Consider the following 8,511-nt stretch of genomic DNA (forward strand, 5'->3'; position numbering starts at 1 on the left):
GATACACATTATCATCACTAAACAGATGCAGATCTGCACAATGGAAAGATGGGCTCATACAACTTACTGGACATCAGCTTCTGAGCAACGCATGAGCAGATGGTTTCATGGTTTCTATAGCTCATACACAATCTGATAATTCTTTTGCTATCAGGTGGGTATTGTACTTTAATTTGATTCTACACAGCACTGGTGTTAGTGGTCCTCTTATCTTTTGTTCTACTTGCTCTTTCATTTATGATGGAAGATAAAATGTATAGTTCATTAAAGTAACAATTATTTAAGTTTTCAAGAATAAATCTCATACTATGTTACTGCTTTCTGCTAGAATAAGTGCTTTATCTCAGCAAATGTTCCGTATTCAACAATTTTTCTCTTATTCAACTTTGTATTCCATCTCACTTGAATCAACTAGGGTTGTGTAAAAGTTCCTGCCAGTGCACCTTTGTGTACGACTATATCTCACTGAGTGTACAGTTTTCTTCCTTTCCAGACTCCGCAGCTGTGCTGTGTTGTGTGTTCACCCAGTTGCTGATGTGTTGCTAGGAGGCCAAGTAAAGATAGAACATGAGGATATCACAGGCTTTTATTTCTTCCTGCATTGCAGACATTTTGCAGTACTGTTAAGCAAAACAGAGTACTATTTTGTTATTTTATTTTGTCCTACCTTTGTTGGTCCAGGCGTTAAGGGAAACCTAAAACGTCAAAATGTTCAAAAATTCCAACCCAGATTTTCTCATCCCAAGTCATAGTTTCCTGCTTCTTTCAGTCAAGGCCTAACTTTGCTGCAGAAGATCTGTCAGGATTGAAAATTTAACTCGCTCAGAAGATCTGTTATCCTTCTAATTAAATTCTGGGTTTCTTTTCCACTCTCTAGTTCTAGAATGTTTTATCATTTTATGTAAAGGAGTGTCTTCGCCTTTCACATTTCATTTTATATTATTGAAGGATAATGTGTGCTTAGCCTTGCGTTGTCTTCCCCTGGTGCATCAAGAGATCAGCCGCAGACATTTGACAACATGGTCTGCATAACTACCACAGTTACTCAGATACCTAGTATCTTTTAGTAATCAAACCATCCCTGCATCTGTTTATCTATCTATCTATCTATCTATTTATTTATTTATGGTCTTTTTGAGACAGGGTCTCTCCAAACAATTCTTCTTCACCCACATTCTTTTCTTATTTTAAAACTCGTGCAATGTGTAGCAACTGCTTTGCCGTCTTCTGCAAGGAGCTATCAGTAATGAATTTGCAGACAGATATCTTTCCCTCCCAGCTGGTGGTGAGTAACCTGATGCAAAATCACACTGTCGAATCTGCTTCCTGCAGCTTGTACTGCCAACTATTGCAGTTTACTTGAACAGGAAATACTCTTTGAGATTTTAAGACAGCAGTGACGTTATTTATCAGTGAAAAATCTCAGGATTAATGCCTGAAAGAAACAAAGAAAGATTAAACATAGAGGGGAAACTAAGTCTTAGAAAATTTGCAACAGACACCCTAGCCCTTCACTGAGTTCTGGAGCTTAGATAACCTTTGAAAGTTCTCCCACTGGAGCCAAGAAGGGAAGGCTTTTGTGTATCTACACCAATTAATCATTCATATGCTGACTTCTACCAATGAGGAGATAACCTTGGAGTTGAATCTTCCTTCTACAGATGGAAAATACTGAAGAGGGCTTCTCTTGTCTACTAGTCAATTAGTATCTTGACTTCTCCCAAAATGAGTGTGAAGTACCAATCAAAAAAGAGCAAAATAAATTTTCAGGGACAGGCAGAAAAAAAGGGGACAAAAGTGAATAACAACTTTGTATCCGGTGATGAACGTAGAGCTAGTAATTTTCAGTCAGTGGATTAAGTTTTCCTCCAGACACAGCTAAATATTGGAAGAGAGCTGGATGCAAACATCGTTGAGAAATATCCAGACATGTGCACAGCAGAAGGAGATTCTAATGATTTGGTAGTAATGGAAATAATTAATGAAATGGATCACGCAATCAAAACCATGAGCAGAGAGAAATAAATAGAAAGGGGGAAAATGAATGAAAAATGTTGGAATGTGAAAAATTTGAAGGTCCTCATGGGGATAAAACCTGTCAAGCTTCACGTTCCATCGGGAACATTTTGGTATAATACATGGTGACAAGGAGATGAGAATGCTTTCTTTTAATATATTTTTGAGGTGGGAGAACTGTCACTTGAAAATATATAAAAAACCTGTATCTGTTAAAGAAGCTACACAACAAAAAATATTTTAAGAAGGCAAACTTAAAAGAGAAAAGCCATCTAGATGGCTTTTGCCCTTTTGCCCCAAGACTATGCTATTCAATGGCAGGTTAATTTTTTCAATAGGAATTTACATAGAAATGAGTATGTTTTATTTTCTGCAGTGATATTCCTCTAGTAAAGAAGTAAACCAACAAAAACCCTGAAATACAATTTAAGTTTTTAAAAATTAAAAATAAATCTGCAGAAATCTTTTAATAGTATCTCAAATGTTATATCCCAGAAAATACGGAGTATCAGTTTCCATGATACTGATTATAGGGGCATGTCCATGATGCCTTTGGAATACAAATACGGCAGATCACATGACTGTTCCCTGTGGATCTGTTCAAAGGCTGCAATAGCAAACATCATTTTCTTCTCAGAGTATGATAATCATTAATTTTGTTTGTACATCTAGCACATCTTATTAATATGACAAGATCAATATATGATGCTGAAATTTATAATACACTCACTGGAGAGAGTAAGCTCAAATATTTGTGACTTATCTTAGTGTTTAGCATAGTTATGATATTATGTGTACTCAATGATATTTTAAACAAGTGATATGTCTGTCAACATGCTTTTGTGTTGCTAATATTTAAGAAAAAGAAGAAGCCTACTCTGAGCAAGATACCTACATTTGAAAAACTATATTGAATTATTTCTCTATAATAAGCAATTCCAGCAAAATCATTGTTCCTTTTCACTCATGGAAAACTCAGCAATTTCATCTAATTTGAAAATATATATATTTGAGAAGCAGCTGTATGTCTTCATAAGAGACATGGCTTTCATTTAGACTTTCAGGACAGTTTGAAAAAAATGAAAATATGAAATAATTTCATGGCAAATAAGTACCAGTGGGCAAGATTGGTACAATTTTATTACAGATGCACAAAAGTCAATACTACAGAGATTACAAATAGGACTTCATGGAATGTAAAGCCTCACATAGCAAAGAGTATTCGAACATAATCTGCAAAAATTTATCAAATTTTGAAGACACAATGCTTCATTAAATTATAGCATCAAATGAAAATAATTGAAAATGAAGTGAAAGCAGGTAAGAAACTGAGTTTGGTGGGTGGGAGCTCTCTAAAACTCCAAGTTTCACTTTTATTTTGTATACCAACATTTATCTTTGATATTGAACATATATGGAAAGGAACAGAAGAAAAGTAAAAAAAAATTCTTTATAATAGCTCAAATAATAAAATATGATTAATGATTATAAATCAAATTAAACATACATGTCCCCAAAGATATCATGTCATTTATATGAAAACCCTATTTCCATATCCTATACTTGTATTAATGATTCATATTATTCTCCACTGTGAAACAGTCACATTTCAAACTAGAAAGTACTTCAAAATAAAGATTTATTGCTTTAATGAAATAAAGTTATTAATAAAAAGTTAGAATAATAGAAATCCACATATGCAGTGAGTTGCTTATACTACAGTTAGGTTTTGTGCCTTTTATTTTTATCTCATAGGACAAACGGATGATAAATCAAACCCATGCCAACAAAAGCATTTAATTTCAGCAAGTAATTAAAAAAATTCCCTAGCTAATATAAAATGCTTCTTTAGGGAAGTGACTTTACACACTGTAGGAAAAAGCAGTATCACAGAGAGACCATAGAGATTTCGCTGCTAGTTGTAAAATAAACAGATCTTTACAGAATAGATATGTTTTTGCTCACTACCGTGCTTATAAAGAGATTGAATTCAGCTTCACGTCTACTAATTGTATTAAATTGTGTACATAAAAGTGATGGAATAGGAGTGATTTGGGGATTAGACAAAGCAATCAAAGGTTTGGGAGAAAGATACAAAATTAATATGTGCTGATGTTTTAACTCCTTCATATGCGTTTCTCACAGGATAAGCTGGCTCCCTTCTTTCACACTGTTTTGAAGAAATTGAAGCAATAATAACAACCTTTTAAATTAAAGTGGATATGGAGTGAATCTGAGCTTGTAATAAATTATGTTTAATTTATTTGCTGTAGGGTTTTATAGTCTTTGTTTTATTTCACTTTTTATTTGTTAAATTTTAGGTTAGGATGGGTTTTGGTTTTAAACTTATAAAAAATACCCAAAAACATAACCAAAATACTAATTTGGAATACAGGGTGTAATAAATTAAGAATATCACTCACTAAATCTATTACCTACAAAAAGTGAAATGCAACAATCAACTGATGGCATTACAGCCAAAATATAAACAGCCTACAGTATTAGAGAATTCATTCACAAATGAATTCCAAATTTCTTTGTACACTTATAAAAACCAGAATAAAATTATAGAATTGTATGAAAAAGTTATGAGAGTTAGTTTCATAGACAATACCCACAGTATAAAATCTAATATTAGATATATACTCAATAGGCAATCAACTGAAAATATCTGATATCTAAAAGAATGTATCTTGCATTTTGGTTTTTTTCCGGTACCGGGAATCAAACTCAAAACCTCGCGCTTGCCAGGCAGGCGCTGTGCCGCTGAGCTAAATCCCCAGCTCCTAATTTGCATTTTGGTTATCGTCCTAACACCTATTAACGTTATTTCTTAATTTTCCACTTGGGGATACACCAGTACAACTACTATGCTCAGAGTCCAAGACGGTCACATTTCTCTTCTCAGAGCGTCATTCACTTTATGATCACTTGGCTACTTAAATATCTTCCTTAAGTCAGTTAAAATGACTCTAATAGTTATTGAAGTCACTACCAGAAAAATCCTTACAATGTTTTTGTTTAATAATACTTTAAGAAAGCAATTGAACACAACATAAATTTAAATCACACAATACAATAAGACTATCTTTCCTTTAGATTTTTAAAAAAGACAACTGCTATGATTTGGTGATGGCCACCTCCAAATCCCAGGTTGAAATCCTCTTGCTGTTGCGATGGTGGGAGGGCCTGCAGCATTTGGGCGGTGTTAGGGCCGCAATGGCTGCACCTGCCTTTGTTGGACTGATGGCCTCAGAGAACTGACTGGCCTCCTTTTCCATCTTTGCCCCTCATCTTTATAACATGTGCTGACACCCCACAAAGGCCCTCCCCAAATGCCTGCACCTAGATTTATGACTACCCTTCTCTAGGACTGTGAGAAGGTAATTCATTCATGTTAAATTACTCAGTCTATGTTACTATGTAACAGCACAAAATAGACTAAGGTAGCCTGTAAGTAAACAGAGAGCTAATATTTTATAAGGGATACATAGCATGCATGAAACTGAATCTTTAAAATTATCCTGAGATCCTCAAAATTTTTCCATAATTTTTTTTTTAAAGAATGTCACACTGATGCTCATTGCAGCTCCCTATGTGCTCTTTGTGAATAGGAGAAAATGCCTATTGCATTTTGCTCAGCTTTTGTATTCTAATTACATATTTAAAATTTTCATGTCTGAACAATATTTTTCCTAAATAAAAAAAATGACATTACGCATGCCCTTCTAATGCTGATATAAACAATTGACATCTCCAATATTTCATATTAAAATTTTTGTAAGGATTTTTATAAATGGTGTTTCACTATTTAAACACTGGATATGTTGCAGTGCTGCAGCTTCTTATTTCTAATCATAACTTTATGAGTAAAAACTGTGAAGAAACATAAAATTATAAAGGAATTAGATTAGCTTTCCATTTTAAGTAGTCACAACTACCTGATTAGATGTTATTTCTGTATTTAAACCTTGATAACCTAGATTCAGAGTTATTAAGATTAAAGTATAATTAGCTATTCAAATCAATTATGTCACTCCATTTTATTAATTTTGTGGCTAAAAATCTTTACATATAAATCCTAATATTATTCATTACAACTCGCGATTAGCAGTCTAAAATATATGTAGTCGGTAATGAAATCATTCTGAAATATATTGCCCAAGCAGTTTTACTAACATATTTACATTGACTACCTAGTCTCTGTGAGTAATAATGATGAAGTAATGGCAATGATTTTAACTAAAACTTTATACAACACATAGTACCAAATTACAAGAATCCTTTCATTTTCTTTACAAACTATCTTGCTTAGTATTTGACATAGTGAAAACACTGTTTGGAAATAGCATTGCATTAAGATGAGGTTCTTTTCTCATCATGAAGCAGCTTACTATTCCTTAAATAGAACTTCTCAAAATAAGCATGAATCTCTATAAAATACATTAGCAATATAATCAAATAAAGGCATGCAAAGTACATACTTCACTGATTTCACTAGTGCAATTCATTCATAATTATTATTTTGTATTTATTAAATTTGGATTGGAAAATAAATGTAGAACGAAGCATTTAAAATGTTTCTTATTGGAGCGCCTGCCTGGCAAGCGCAAGGTCGTGAGTTCGTTCCCGGTACCGGAGAAAAACCAAAAAAAAAAAAAAAAAAGTTTCTTATTGGAAAGGAAGAACCATTTTAATATATCCTTTTTGACAATTAGATATCTACATGCAAATAATGAGATAAAACTCTCAAAACAAAAATCTAAACTCAACACAAACTAATTAAAGACTTAAAGGTAAGACCAGAAAATATACAAGAACTAGGAGAAAATATAGGCATAAAATTTCCTGACTGCTATGTATGATAATTATTTTGGATATAACACAAAAATGTATGTGACCCAGCTAAATTAGACAAATGAGATTACATAAAACTAAAAACTTCCCCAATATGCTCACACATACACACACACACACACACACACACACACACATGACTAAAGTGACAAACTCTAGAATCTTGAAAAATATTTTCAAACCTTATATCAATTGTTAATACTCAAAATATATAAGACACTTAATGACATGAAACTAGTCTAATTTTAAAAATAAGTAATAGAGATCACAGTTGTGCATGTCTCTAATCCCAGCTACCTGAGAGACTGAGACAGGAGGATTGCTTGGGCCCAGGAGTTTGATGACAAGTAAATAAATAATTAATTAGATAAATAAACAAATAGACTAATAAATAGTTGAAGGACCTGAATAAAAAGTTCTTAATATATCAAATTGTCAACAAATATATAAAATCATGATCACCAACACTAATCACCAAATAAATGTCAATGAAAAGATCTAAGTAACATCAACTGAGACTTGCTAGAAGGGCTGTTATCAAAGAGATGCAAAACAGAAAATCTTCTGGAGGATGGAAAGGAAAGGAACTTTGTAGATTGTTTGTGGGAACTGAAATTAGTAACAGCGATGATGCAAAACAGTACAGAGGTTCCTCAAGAGTTGAAAAGTGTAGAATTATTCTGTGATCTAGTATCCCCTACTGGGTAAATAGCCAAGAATAATCCCTCTGATAAATATGTCAAAGAGACACCTAACTCATATTTACCACAACATTATTCACAATTATCAAAATATAAAATCCGTTTAAATTTCCACTAACAAATGAACAGATAAAGAAAACGTGATATGGAAAAACTACACAGGGGCTGGGGATTTAGCTCAGCGGCACAGCTCCTGCCTGGCAAGCGCAAGGTAGTGAGTTCGATTCCTGGTACCGAAAAAAAAAAAAAAAAAAAAAAAAAACAAAAAACTACGCAGTACCATTCAGTCATAGAAGAAAATGCAATCCTATCATCTGTGACAACATAGGTGAACCTAAAGGATATTAACTTAAATAAACAAAAGTTAAAATACTGCCTGAATCCATTTAAGTATAAAGTTGTACTCTTAAAAGTACAGAGGGCAAAGATGATAACTAGGGGATAGAAAACTCAGAGCTGGGAAAATGTTTAAAGAATGCAAAATTTCAATTAAATAGGAGCAAATTCAAGAGATTTACCATTCAATAAGATTGAATGCATTTAAGAGATCTACTGTATAAGAATGATTACTAATAGTGATAGTAATTAATATTAATACATTGTGCTCTTGAAAATCGATAGCAGATTTCATGTTACTCATTAAAAGTGATAATATGTGAGAAAATACATATGCTAATTAGCTTGATTTTACACTGTACTTTCCATATGGATGACTGCCATTTATTTTTGATATTTAATGTAGTGGAGTACCACAAAATCATACCACAAATTATATAGGCCACTGATAAAATTAACTTTAAATTCATAGAAAATATTATAAAATATTGGAATGGGCAGCAGCTGTATTTCACTTAAAATATAATGATGGAGTTCAAAGTATGGTTTTTAATATAGTTTTAAATATCAGCATTAAATATATTACATATGTACAGTAAAT

This window comes from Chinchilla lanigera, unplaced genomic scaffold (assembly GCF_000276665.1).
Source record: "Chinchilla lanigera isolate Chin_1 unplaced genomic scaffold, ChiLan1.0 scaffold00003, whole genome shotgun sequence".
Taxonomy (NCBI): Eukaryota; Metazoa; Chordata; class Mammalia; order Rodentia; family Chinchillidae; genus Chinchilla; species Chinchilla lanigera.